The sequence below is a fragment of the Castor canadensis genome, chromosome 16 (genome assembly GCF_047511655.1).
Source record: "Castor canadensis chromosome 16, mCasCan1.hap1v2, whole genome shotgun sequence".
NCBI lineage: Eukaryota > Metazoa > Chordata > Mammalia > Rodentia > Castoridae > Castor > Castor canadensis.
Window position 1 is genome coordinate 12,303,327 of NC_133401.1, and position 14,996 is coordinate 12,318,322.

A 14,996-nucleotide genomic window follows, 5' to 3' on the forward strand; every position below is an offset into this window, starting at 1 on the left:
CACTGGGAGAAGCAGATTAAAAATTAGATGAGGTGATGTTGGGGAGACATGAGGGCGACATGGTAGCATTGGAGGCTTGGACAGGGTTAAGGATATTAACTAATACTGTTTCTTTCTTTGTGGTGGAACTGGGGTTTGAACTCAGGTCATCACACTTGCAAAACAGGCACTCTAACACTTGAGTCACACCTCCAGTCAATATTTCTCTGGTTATTTTGGAGATGGGGGTCTCATGAACTATTGGCCCAGGCTTGCCTCAAGCTACAATCCTCCTGATCTCAGCTTCTCAAGTAGCTAGGATTACAGGTGTGAACTACAAGTGTCTAGCTAACTAATTAGTAGGATTTCTCTGACTTGGAGGTAGTGAAATCATTTAAAAAGATGTAGGAATCGATTCAGTGAGAGGCTTTGCAGAGGTCGATGAATGACATTTTGTGATTTATGTTTGAGGCAGGGTCTCTCTTTGTAATCCAGATTTGTCTTGAACTCAAAATGCTCCTGCCTTCCAGGTGTTGGAATAAAAGACATGTGTCACTATGCCTGGATCATTTTATGGTTTTTAGTCAAGATATTCTTGATGCTTAATGAATTTTCACAAACTGAAAAGACAGGCAAATCATGTAAATATAGGGCTGATAACTCTTGCCCCTTTCCTGTCACTATCCTCCCATTTTCTTGACAACATAGGTTGGTTCTAACTGTGTTTGAGTTTCATATAAATAGAGGAAAATATAAACCAAACTCCTTTTTGTGTCTAGTTGCTAACACTTGACGTGATATCTGTGAGTTTCATCTATGTTACTTGCTGTAGCTTGCTCTTTTTTTACTGCTGAATAATATTCTGTTGTTTGAATGTGTCACTTTTTATTCTATATTTATGTTGATGAGAATTCTATTAAGAAGACTTCTATAAATATTCTTGTTGGTTTTTTTTTGGTGAACACATGTACACATTTTTGTTGTGCATGTTATTTGCTGGTGCAGTTTCTGGATATGTATATATTCAACTTCAACATTTGCAGATCCAACCAACTGTGGATTGAAAATACTTGAAAAAACGAGTCAAATATGGACTTTTTTCTTGGCATTCTCTGAACAATGATTATTTACATAGTATATTCATTTTATTGGGTGTCTAAGTAATCTAGAGATTTAAAGTATACAGGAGGATGTACATAGTTTAGATGTACATGTAAAGACTATACCATTTTATATAAGGAGTTTGATTATTGAGTGTTTTTGTATCTAAGGGGTCCTAGAATCAATTTCCCATAGACGCTAAAGACTGACCATTGGTCAGAGGTTTCCCAAGTAGGTGTACTGATGTTACAATCTTTCACATTTCAGGATCATGATAAGGGACCATCACTTCTCCTTCACATCTACCTAATGTGTGGGCCAGAGTCATTCTCTCTGGAAATTGTCGGGAGGCAGAAAGGAGGTGGAAATTGGGTCACAGGAAGGAGGATACTTTGGTTGAGATGCAAGGGAGATCTGGTCAGACTCAAGGGTACAGGCAGGAACAATGCTGGAAATGCTCAAGCATCTGTACTGATTGGGCCCCAACCAATCACAGCAGACACTGGTTGGGCTGTGGATGAACCCTTCAGTTGCTTGGTCCTTGGAATGGTAGCCTGGGGAGGCAGGTCCTGGGGTGAGAAGCCTAACTATCAATCTGTATCTGAGTGTTTTAAAAGATTAACAAGCTGTGTACTGAATAATAGCAATCCTAGTCCCTTTATGCCTTGCAGCTTCAAGAAAAATATGGAGATGTACTCACTGTGTACTTGGGATGATGTCACGTGGTGATGATGTGTGGAACAGATACCATACGAGAGGCCCTGGGGGAACAAGCTGAGGCTTTCTTTGGCCAAGGGACAATTGCCACTATTGAGTCAGTCTTCCAGGAATATGGTGAGGGTTGCAAAGGCACTATGGGGTGGAATGGATGGTGGCATCTGGGGAAGGTGAGTATGAGGAAGGAGAAGGGGCAGGGAGGGACTCAGTCTTCTTTGAACTTCCTCTGTAACCCATGCCTACCCTATGCCTCCAGGTGTGATTTTTGCCGACGGGGTACACTAGAAGGTCCTTTGACATTTCTCTCTGGCTTCCATGAGGGACTTCAGAATGGGTAAGGAGAGTGTGGAGGAGCGGATTCAGGAAGAGGCTAAGTATCTTGTGAAGGAGCTGCAGAAATCCAAGGGAGAGTCCCCAAGGATGGAAAGGAAAGAGAGACAGTGAAACAGAGAGTGATGTGGAGTGCACAGCCATAGAAAGACAGAGGTGAAGGTAGAGACAGAGACAGAGGTGAAGGAGGGAAGAGAGAGAGAGAGTTTATATTCTCCAAGAGTCATTCAAGAGGCATAGAGTGAGTGGTTAGTCTGTTGTTCATATGTTTTTAGAAAAATCAATTCATGGGTTAATTTTTTTTTGCCAAAGGTAAAACAGGCCTTCTGTAAAAGAAAGTAGAGAAGAGGAGGAATGGCAGGCATTTTGAACTGTGATTTTCTTATCTTGGGGAAGTGCTGATGAGTGGGAAGACAACAAAGAGACAGCTGTGATGCTCTGCTCTTAGGCAGCCAGAAGAATATTTTTTGTTACTTTTGGATTATCCATAACAGGGACATATTGGTGACATTTCCCTCCCCGCCTTTTTAGCACCTCTTTCTCTCATGTTCTTTTTAATTTTTTTGGTGGTACTGGGGCTTAACTCAGGGTCTGGTGCTTGTTATGTTGGTGCTCTACCACTTGAGCTACTTATCAGCACTATCAAACTATTCTCCTGATTTCTGCCTCCTGTGTAGCTGGGATTACAGGTGTGAGTAATCCCTGGCCTCTCATTTTCTTTTTGTTAAGGATTTTATACATGTACATAATGTACTTGAATCATATTCTCTTCTCATTACCCTCTATTCTCTCTTCCTGTCAGTCCTTTTCCTCTTCCCATCAGTTCCCCTGCTACTTCCATGCCATTTAAAAGAGTATGGATTTTGCATATGAGAGAAAAAATGCAATATTTGTCTTTCTCAGTCTAATTTATTTTGTTTAACATGATGTTCTCTAGTTACATACATTTTCCTACAAACTACATATTCCTTATGGCTGAATAATACTCCATTGTGTACATATACCACATTTTCTTTGTCCATTCATCTGCTGATGGGCATCTGGGCTGATTCCATACTTTGACTATTGTGAATAATGCAGATATAAACATGGGATAATCAAGTATTTTGATTGCATGCTGATTTAAATTCCAGTGGATATATGTCTAGCACTGGTATAGTAGGATAATATGGTAGTTCCAGTTTTAGTTTTTGAGGAAACTCCATACTGATTTCCATTGCAGCCACAGTGATTTACATTTTGAACAACAGTGACAAAGAACTCCTTTCACCCCTCATTTTGCCAGTGTTTATTTTCTGATGATAGCCACTCTGACAGGTGTATTTCATCAACATTTCTCAGAAGACTCTAAGGTGTCAGGGTAGAGGCTGCAAGGGAGCAATAAGGATTGACAGACTGAGATGAAAGGAGGAAGCACTGTGACACAAGTAGAGAAATAGGAAAGGAGAGGCAGACATGAAGAGATCAAAAGGAAGAGAAAGACACACAAGGATCAGAGAGAGAGAGACAGTGGCATAGACTCATAAAGGCAGAGAGAAACTGAGAGAAAATTAAGAGAGACAGACAGACAGACAAGATTCAGGGGAAGATCAGCAGAGGAGTAAGAGAGGACAGACAGGTGATATCCAGAGAGGAGGTGCCACGCCAGCCCAATGTTCTTGGGCTCTAGCTCCCCTCTCCCATCCACAAGAGCCAGATATGAGCCTGTTATATACAGGCATCAACTCACCATTGAAGAATGATTCCTGGAAGAACTGAGAGCCCTAGAAGTAGGAGGAGGAGAGAAAGGGTGAGTGATAGATAGGGATGGAACTTTCAGGGCTTTTAAATTTGCACAAGTAGTTGATTGAACACTACCATGCCCACTCCAGACCCTGCCTGTGTCTCTCAGCTTCCTGTGTCCGAATCCTGACTCCTATAGTTACTTACTTTGGTCAAATTACTTAACATCTCTGTTTATCAATTTACAATGTGGGGAATAATAATAGAATTGCATTATCCTTATAATGGTGTGATGAATATTAAAAATAAAATTATGTGTAAAGTGCTTAGATTAGGGCATGGCACATAATACATGCTTGTGTTACTTATTATTGATATTTTTATCTTTTATTACTGAAAAATGGGTAGCAGTCACACAGAGATGGGGCAGCAGCCAAATGTTTTCCAGGCTCTTGATTCTGTATTCTATGTCCTGACTGCTCCTTCTCTTAGGAGTCCTCCTGGACTCCACCTCCAATATCATCTACATTTTCTTTGGAGAATGATTTGACTATGAGGACCGTCAGTTCTTGCAGTTTATCGACATGTTCTATCAGTCTTTGGCACTTGCCAGCTCCTTGTATGGCCAGATCAGGGGGAGGGAGAGAATGGGTGGTAGTGAGGGGAGCATCCAGGACAGGGGGAAAAGGATGCTCTGGTTTGGGTCCTCAAAAGCTAAGTGAACTGGAAGAGGGAGAAACAGAGAGGATGAGATCTGTTGGATGAGATCCAGAGGGAGGGAGAGATGGTGAACAGAAATGGAGGGATAGAAAGAAAGAGGAAGGCAGAAATAGAGTCTGCGAGTCACAAAGAAACTGAGGACTTGGGAGAGAGAGGAGAGTAGAAAAGAGGAAAATTGAGAAGGGAGAAAGAGGGAGGGAAAGAGTTTCCTCATGAGGTATCAGTGTCCAGGGATGCTGCCTTCTTTTGTGGTACTGGGGTTTGAACTCAGGGCCTCATATTTACTAGGCAGGCACTCTACCACTCAAGCCACTCTGCCAGCCTGAGGGCTAACTATTCCCTGAGACATACAAGCTCATCCTCAGGTGTATCTCACAGCCCCTTCCTTCTTGCAGTTGTTTGAACTCTTTTCTGAGTTCTGAAGCACTTTCCTGGTGCAAACAGGCAAATCTACAAAAATCCTCAGGAAGTTAATACTTTCATTGGCCACAGTTTGGAGAAGCACTGTGTGACTCTGGACCCCAGCTCCCAATGACACTTCATTGACACCTACCTGCTGTACTTGGAGAAAGTAGGATCTGCATGGATGGGAGGAGGGAAGGGCAGGAGTGAAAGATGGAGGACTGATAAGAAGGGAGGGAAAGTAGAAGAGTTAGAGGCAAAGAGCAGAGAAAGGGGATGAAAGAATAGGGAAAAGGAAGAGAAGAGATAAAGAAGAGATGAAGTGAAAGGAAGGAGAAAGTAGGGAGGAGGAAGTAAAATGCAGAGGGAAAGAGAGAAGGTGGAATGCCTGCAACAAAAAGCAGGAGAAAAGAGACCCGCAAGGCAAAAAGAGACTGGGAGATAAAAAGTGAGAAACATACCAAAGGGGAGAAAAGAGTGATATAGAAGATAGATAGGGAGGCCGGAGAGACAGAGATAGAGATAAATGGTTGGAAGTGTCCACGATAGAGAAACACAAAGTAGACCAGATTGTGTGAGACCGAGAAACAGAGGGAGGGTGTCCAGAGAGAATGTACATCTTCCTGCAGTGACGCTCCAGTGTCCCCTGACACTCCCTCTTGCCCCTCTAAAACTAGGAGAAATCTAATGTGCACACTGAGTTCCATCACCAGAACCTCGTACTCACCTTGCTCTCGCTCTTCTTTGTAGCACTGAGACCAGCAGCACCACTCTCCACTATAGCTTCCTGTTCCTGCTCAAATATTCTCATGTTGCAGGTAAGCCAGAGGTGGGTCTAGGGATGAGAGAGGCAATGCTGGCCTCTTATCTAGGAGCTCTGCCGACTTTAGTGCCAATGGAGCCAGTCCTATTGGTGAATGACTGATTGAAGAATTTCTCTGCTTGTTTGTATACTGTTTTCTACCATTACTTAAAGATTGACCCATCCATCCATCTATGCATCCACTCATGGACTTCAGTTTTTTGGTGGCATTGGAGTTTGATCTCAGGACCTCATGCTTGGTAGGCAGGCACTCTTACTGCTTAAGTTACTCTGCCAGCCCTTATGCATTCATCCATGCATCCTTCCATCCAGGCATGCATCCACCCATTATCTATCGATCCATCTATCAATCCATCCATGCATCCATGTATTCATCCACCCATTATCCATGCATCCACTATCCATTATCCATCCATCTATCCACCCACCAATACATCATCTGTCTTTCAGTTGATTAATTCACCTGTATACTTGCTGATTCCTTCATCTATGATGATTTCAAGGACATATGATTCATTCATTGATTTGAATTCATCAGTTCATGAATTGATCCCTGGAACAGTGATGAATGAACTATTTTTCAGTGGCTCATTGGTTTACTTACTTATTCATGCATGTATCCATCTTTCTCTGAAGTAGGTTTCATTCCTTAATCATCCCACCAACCAGTATTTCAACTCTTCATTCATTCACCCACACATTCCTCCACTGAAGTCATTTCACTGACTTATTCAATCCACCCACACATTTATTTCTTTATTTACTCATACCTTCACTAATTTATTAATTCACAATTCCTCCAAAAATTTACCAGTCACATGCTTATTTATTAGTTAGGTTAATTGCTTTATTTTTCTATGCACCATTTATTAATTGATCAATTAATTGATTCATCTATTGTCTGATAGATTGAACATATCCATTTATTGGGTCGTTAATTTCATTCATTCTACAATTCTTCCACACTTAATTGATTTATCTACTGATTGGTTGACTAATGTACTCATTATCTAAGCAGTTGTTCATGGGTTAATCTATTGATATATTTCACTGTTATATTCCTGAACACCTAGTACAGTGCTTAACCTGTAACACACAGGTAACAAATATTAATTTATTCTCCACTCATCTTAGAAGGGGAATTATGACAGATTGGTGGCTTGGAGTTCTTAGTATAAAATTCCATGCAAAACTCTGTGTGTGTGTGTGTGTATGTGTGTGTGTGTGTAGTTGTCCATGTGGGGAGATAATTCACAACACTCATTAGATTTCAAAGGGTGAATTTTTGTTTTCTCCCTCTGCTTTCACCTCACACTGCTTACTCTGAGCATCATCAATGAACTGATGTTTTGCTCAAGGTTTTTACTGTGCTATTGGTCCATAGAAATCCACAGTATCATTGATGTAATGCCTCTGTGGAGGCGGGGTTCATTGTCCCCCTTTTTTGTGCAGAGAGAGTCCAAAAGGAGATCAAGGAAGTGATTAGCTCATATCACCTATCAGCTCTCAATGGCTGCAATAAAATGCAGTACACTGATGCAATCATCCATGAGATTCAGAGATTTTCAGGTCTTCTCCCTATTGGTTTGCCCCACATGGTCACCAAAGACACTGCATTCCAAGGACACATCATCCTCAAGGTGAGACCAGTTAGCTCCCACATCTCTGTGTGGGCATCCTCAGCTCAATTTTCCTTCTTTCTTTTTTTTCCATCTTTTTTGGGTGATACAGTGATTTGAACTCAGGGGTTTGTGCTTGATAGACTGGAGCTCTACTGTTTGAGTCACAGCTCCATCCCCATTTAATCTGGTTGTTTTGGAGATAAGGTCTTGCTTTTTGTCTGGCCTTGCATGGACCATGAACTTTCTATCCTACACTGCTTGCCACATCTGAGATGACAGGTGCATATCATGAAGTTCAGCTATTGGTTAAGATGGGGAATTGTGAACTCTTTGCTGGGGCTGTCCTGTGACTGTGACCCTCCTCATCTCAGCACCCAAGTAGCTCAGATGAAAGGTATGAGTCACCATGCCTAGGTTTCAGTTTTCTTTCTTTCTTTTTTGAAAAATAGTAATTGTTTTATTTTTTCTTCCTCATTTATTAGCTGGAATAACTTTCATAAGAAATATTTACAGTTGGGGGGATAAAGGAGAATAATGGAGGGGTGAATCCAGCTATGATGTAATGAAAGAACTTTTGTAAATGTCACATTGTACCCCCAGCATGACAATAATAATAAAAAGAAGTATTTACATTTAATCCATTTTTGGTTGCCCAGAAGTACAGCAAAGTTCATTTGGAAAAATTAGGATAAATAGTTTTTTCTATGACAGTTTTCAAAATAATGACTTGATTCTTTACCATCTTCCACAGGAGGCCAAAAAGTTTTGTAGTAGCATTATGAACTTATGGATTGAAACAAGTTTGGTATATTTCAATTCATTATACTTAATATTCTTTTTTAAAAAACATTTTATTATCATATTATTATCTGACTTGAGGTACATTGTGACACTTACAAAGGTTCTTACAATATATCATAGTAAAATTCACAGCCTCCATCCTTTTCCTTTATTCCTCCTCCCCAAATTCCTGGAATAGTTTCAATGGGCCTTATTTTTCCATTTTCTTATGTGGGTCTCGGTTTTCTTAGAACAAAATATCAGCCTGCTATGGTCACTCAATAGGCACCCCTGCTATTTTTTCACTTTATCTGTCATTTAGTTTTTTGCATGTGGGGACCAGCGAATGGCAATATCTTTTGATCTTGTGACTTTTCCCCAGGACACTGAAGTTTACCCCATCCTAAGTTCTGTTCTGCATGACCCACATTACTTTGAAAACTTAGACAACTTCAACCATGAACAATTTCTGGATGCCAATGGTCCATTTAAAAAGAATGAAGCTTGTATCCCTTTTTCCATTGGTAAGCTGGACTCCTTAATCACTTTCTTAGACACCAGGGTGCAGGCATCACTTTAAGACAGGTAACAACATGTCCTTGTTTATTGGGCAATTACTAGATCCCAGTTGATTCACCTGAGGTATCCCAACCATCTTCACTACAACTAATGGGGACCTTGAGAAGTGAGATTACGTGTGAAAGACATATCTTGCTAAGCAGGACTATGGGCAAATATTTAAAAATCTCTAAACTGGAGGAAATTAACTTTCTTAAAATCCAACAAACAAAGCATACCTTTGAGCATTTTTTCCTCAAATTGTCAATAGGACCATGCGCATGAAGCAGGGGGGGTCTATGGTTCTCACTAGATTCTCAGAGGTGTAAGAAACCCCTGCCAGTTTGTAAACCACAGGACAACCATCTCTACTGGAGGCTCATGAGAATGCATCAAACAAATCACACACAGATACCGTTTCTGCCACAGGAAACTCATGTTCCAGGAGTGGGATGTTGACATTCACAAAATAGTCACACAACAATAATCTAATTAAATAACTTAATGCTTGCCCAGTGCTTAAGACTACCTTGCACAAAGGAATATCCTCCAGGATATTCCCATAATCATAGCTGCTCAAGAAGCAGGTATCTGGAGGATACATGTTCAAATCCAGCCCTGGGAGGGACCCTATCTTTTTTTTTTTACAGTACAAATTGATTTATTTAAAACAGTAACAAAAAAGCACAAGAAAATAGAGATTATCCTTAGAATTATTAGTGCTTTGTTAAAGATCAGGTAGGATTAGAGGGTAAGAAATGGTATTGGGAGGGGGGAGAACCTGACTAGTTCTAAGGCTTTAGATACAATGCAGTTGATTACAAATTAATTCAGTCATTACATACTGGGGATAGTAGTTGGGGGGGATCAGTAACTTATCTATAGGGACTCCTACACAAATCAGATCCATCCAGACCTCCCCAGTGCTTTTCTGTGCTCCTTAGGACCCTAAAGTCACCTGGATAACAAAATTCCCATCCTTTCTCTACCCCATTCCCTATTCATATATTCCCTCCCCTAAGGTGTAAGCTGCCCTCTGCAGCCAGAACATACACTGTTTTGACTATAGGGATCCTGTGTGACTAGGAAGTTTGTAGGGGACGGCCTTATTTTAATACTTCAAGTTAGCCATGAGAACAGTCAATCTCTTCCCCAACACAATCTAGATTCTATTAAATGCATGTATGAAGCAAATAAGGGATTAACCCTGCCTTCAGCAATACCAGCAGCTCCCTAACCCTCCCAGCTCACAATTACATGCAAACTCCCTGTCCAGGGAGTGGGTGTAAAACCATTGGGTCATCAGTTCTCTCCATCTCTCTGAAGAACCCAAGTCCCCATTACAGTCTTAAAGACAGAATAAATGCTTGCAAGTTTGACAATAGGTAAAGGCACAAGGGCTGCTGCCACACACACTGCAGACAGGAACCCAGTTTTGGGCCATCTTCACTGCTGGGCATTTGCAGTGGAATCGCTTTGGGATCACATAGACTTGGAGTTTGCAATCTACCGTGGGAGGATCTAGGCTTATCAGAACTAATAAAGAAACCTTTAGTATGAAAAGTGCATTTATTACTACTGTTCCTGCTGAGAGGGCTCAGCAGGGCAAACTGCACCACCTCTCCTTCTGCCCAGGCACTGTGCATAGTCTGCAGGTAAGGAAAGTACAGTCACCTTTAACATCAAGAGCCAGTTCATCCAAGGCCCAGGCCAGGCTTCTGGTCCAAAGATAAATCCTAGAGTTGAAAGAGCAACTGACAGCTGCAGAGACCCAGATGCTTATTTTATTATTGCATAATGTGGGAGACCTTTCCTACCCCAGGGTAGCTGGAGAGCGAAGACTTCCCAGCAAAGGGCTAATAGGCTCCTGATCAACATCCAACCTAGTAGTGTTCAGCTCTTCAACTGTAGTATACACTTTTTCCCATCTGGAAAGTATTGTAGCTTCAGTATGGTTTAGTAAACTTAGCCCTAGGAGGTCAAGACATCTCTCTAAAACTTGGCCTCTGTCCTATTTACTTTGCTTCTAAGACTGTGAATCTTCCAGGGCCAATTCATTAACTAGTTTATCTTTATTCAAATGGGTCAGGGCCCTTTCTCAGTCAACTCATGTCTGCTTTCACCTCCAATGTGGTCACTCAACTCTTCAATATGCTTACTTGTTGCAAGTTCAAATCACACCACAATCCTGTGCTTCCCCTAAACCACCTATGGTAAAAATAAAACTAAAGCTTACTAGAGAGATATTTCAGCCAAACTTTAAACCCTCTCCTAACACCAGAATCCATGTAACTGTAGCTAGATGAATCTCACTGAGATGCTGGCACAGAGCCTAACATTGTTCCTCCTCACTCAGTTTTCAAAACAGGATACAAGATACCATAAGGGAAAGAAGTTAATACAACAGAAAATATCCACTAATAGGACTACTATTTTCTCCCTCAAGACAGGCAGATCTTTGGAACCAAAGGGCTCCTGACAGCACTGATGTCATGTCCCTTTGGATTCACCAGCCCACCAGCAGCATTTCATACCAGCCCTATTAGACATGACTGTGCTATGCAATAACACTGGCGAACACAGGTAAGAATGGACAGGGTGTTTGGAATTAATCTACATGGCTAAAGACATAGAAGGACAGAGAACTACAGTGGGCAGCAGGCAAGACAGAGAGCAGAGAGCAGCAGTGACAAAAGCAGCACAGAGCAAAGCCTGTGGTGTTATGATCAAAAGTGCAGAAGGTTCAGTCAAGATCTCTGGGGTGGGACCCTATCTTAAAAATATCCAACACAAAAAGGCTGGTGGAGTGACTCAAGTGGTAGGGTGCATGCCTTGCAAGTGTGAAGACCTGAGTTCAAACCCCAAAGCCACCCAAAAATATTCTTAAGGAGCAATTATTTTTTTAAATTATGTAACAAAATAAGAGACAAACACTGACTAATTTTGGCCAGTAGAAGAGGAAAAGCTTACATGGGAAACTGGTTTCTAAGCTGAGGTCATATGAGTGAGTATTGATGAGCTACTGGACAGTGTTTTCCAGGCTGTTTCCTCTGAAACAGTCAAGGCAAAGCATGAAAGTGGGGACTATAGGTCACATTTGAGAAGCTGTAGGAAGTTCTGGGGTGAAGATAAGCCCAGGGGATGTGGGAGAAGAGCTCATCTGGACAGGGCATTGAAGGCTGAGGAGGAGTTTATATTCATCCTTGAACACTGGTGAGCTTAGGTATATCTTGATAGGCTTGTCCCTGCTCCAGTCACCACTCTTTGGCTTGTTAAAAGAAAAATAAAACAAGACAAATTAAATGTCATAAAGTTTATTTGAGCAAAGATTCCAGAATTGGACAATATCATGTAAAGAATCAGAGTGTTCCACCAGCAAAGTGGGCAGGCAGTGTTTATAAGACAGAAGGAAATGGACACAAAAACCCAGCACAATTAGTTGCAGGTCTCCTTTTACCTTATTTGGATGTGTCTGAACAGTCTGCAGGATATGATTGGTTAATCCTAACTGTTATGATTGGCTGAGACTTGGTTACTTATCAAAGGAATAGAATCTCAAGTTAGTTTTCAGTTTGTTTACATATTAGCTTGCAGTCGCTATGTACAGAGGAAACTTTAGGCCAAATGAAACTTAAACTTGAATAAAAATTTCAAAGTTAAATGAAATGGGCTTTATCCATGTAAAAGCTTTATGTCTAGGTTTCTTTCTTTTAGGAAGAAGGAAGGCCCCAGAAACAAGTCCCTATGCTCTAGTTTCACTCAATGACTTCAGTGACTCAGGGCTCTGACCCTGTCCCTTCCTCTGTCCAGTGCAGTGGCCTCCTCCCTCATTTCCTCTTCCCTGAGAGTAAGAACTTATGGGTGGTGGGATGTGGTCAATTCCTCCACTGAGCTGTCCAATCCTAAGTTTAGATAGAGGCAGAGATGTAGAGAAGTAAGAGCAGAGACAGACAAGTGGGCAATAAAGAGATGACAAGAATGAGGCAGAGAGAGACACGGGGAGACAGAGACAGGGAGATTGTTGTAGAAAGAGACATTTGTAGTAGACAGACAGTGAACTTGAAGCAATAGAAGCAGAGAGAAAGGAATAAGGAAAAGCAGGAGGAGGAAGAGGAAGAAGGGAAGATGAGACAAAGGAGAAGGAGGAAGAGATAGGAGGAGGAAGAGGGAGAGAGACATAAAGAGGGCATGAAGTGGACGAATGAAAAAAATGAAAAGATATCTTTGGCAGAAAAGAAGCACAAAAAATAGTGCTTGACAGGTACAGACAAAGACAGAGACAAACTGATCAGGGTAGAAAGAAGGACAAACTGAACCTAAAGTGGAGGAGATATCTAAGGACATCTAAGTAGACATCCCAAGATGGGAAGGGTGTGTTGAGAGAGAAACAGCAAGCTTCAGGCTGTTCTGGGAAAATCTGGGTCACAAAACTATTTCTAGAAGAACCCTACTAGTCTTCTGTCTCCTGAATTCTGGAGATGCCAAATGAATGTTTACCCTTCCCCATGCAGGCACAATTTTCCCAGAACCTAAAAGGTGCAGGGAATTCCTGGGAACCCATCATGAACTTGCCTTCCTGGGTTTCCAGTTAGTAGAATAAGAAGCACCAAAATGTTCAGCCCCGTTTTTTGTCATTCTGCTCCATGTCCGTGGTTTATAAAGTAGCAGGGATTCCTTACACATCTCAGAATCTGGGGGAAGTCATAGACCGCCCCCCTCCACATATGCATCTGTTCTATTAATATTTTTATGAAAATTTATTGGGGGAATTTTTTTAAGCTATGCTGGGGATGGAACTCAGGGTCTCATGCTTGCTAGTTGAGTTCTGTGCCGCTTGAGTCATGCCTCTTTCTTTTGCTTTTTTTAGTTTATTTTTTAGATAGAGTCTTGTGCATTGGCTGTGGACAACTTCAAGTTTGATCCTCCTACATTCACCTCTTGAGAATGCTTGCACCATCATGCATGGGGTGGGGGTGTGCAGGGGAGGAGGGAATTTTTGAATTTCATATATCTCAAGGTATGGCCAGAAGACAACCCAGAGAGAACACATATTGCAATGCCAGAAACACCACCTCCACACTCTCCCAGAGACAAACACAATCTACATGTATAAGATTTTTTTAAGAGAAGCTTTGGATATGCAACTCAAGCTGGCCTCAAAGCTTAAGCCTTCCTGCCTCAGCCTCCCAAGTGTTGAGATTAGAAGAGTGTTCCACTATAATGGTGCATATAGGGTTGATCTAAGAGTTTCTACAATGATGAACTTTACCATCACAACAGCCCCGTGGGATGGGTGCCATGTTCCTCATATGAGAAATGAAGAACATTAAGAACGTTAAGTGAGAAATGTGTGTGTACTCATGTTCACACCCTACATCCAACTAGAAGTGGGTTCTGATCTCCTATGTGGCTACTGAACCCTTGGGAAATATAACAAAAGCTACAAACTCTGTCTTAGAAGAATGAGCATGGGGCACCCATCTAAAGTTCTGCCCCGAGTTTCAGAGGGTTTGCAACCCCCAAAATACGATCTTGGATTGCAGGTTAAATACCAAGACCATGGACATGTATTGCAAATGGACACAGGTGTCTGGGCTTAGGCATGAGACTGGGCAGACTGCACTTTCTCAGTGCCCACATGGCTGATCCTTTTTTCCCACAGGGAAGTGAATTTGTCTTGGTGAAGGCATTACCCGCAAGGAATTGTTCCTCTTCTTCACCACCATCCTCCAGAACTTCTCCTTGGCCAACTCTGTACCCCCTAAGGACATTGATCTCACACTCTGGGAGGGTGCTGTGGGCAGAGTACCTCCAAGTTACCAGTTCCACTTCCTACCTCTCTGAATGGGGCAAAAGAGGGCCAAAGGATTTCATAGTCACGAAATCCCAGCATTGTAGGGAAGGGCTGCTGACTCCCTTCACCTCAGAGAGACCTACTGTAAAACTGGAAACCTTCTCATCCTTGGCTGCTCATCAAGGAAGTGTTCTTTTTAGAGTCTTAACAAACTTCCATCATGCTGCATCTCTTCAAAGGTTTAGGATGTGTTCCTTCCCCTTTTAAAAGAACTGCAGAAGCTAGAGCAATCTCAACAATAATGAACCCCTTTTCTTGTGTCTATGTAGAAACTGGGCACTGAAGGGGGATGGTTGGCCCAAGATCTTTCTGCAGTTGTGCCTCCCAGGTCACAGCTCATGCTGAGTGGCTTCTCCCTTGTTCAGAACCACTGTAGTCCCCTTTTATC

The 14,996-nt window shown here is 41.8% G+C and overlaps 1 pseudogene; it reads left to right on the forward strand.

The window, feature by feature from the left end:
- The first annotated feature begins 1,755 nt into the window (after positions 1 to 1,755).
- Positions 1,756 to 14,598, forward strand: LOC109675356 (cytochrome P450 2B1-like; annotated as a pseudogene).
- Positions 14,599 to 14,996: the final 398 nt, after the last annotated feature.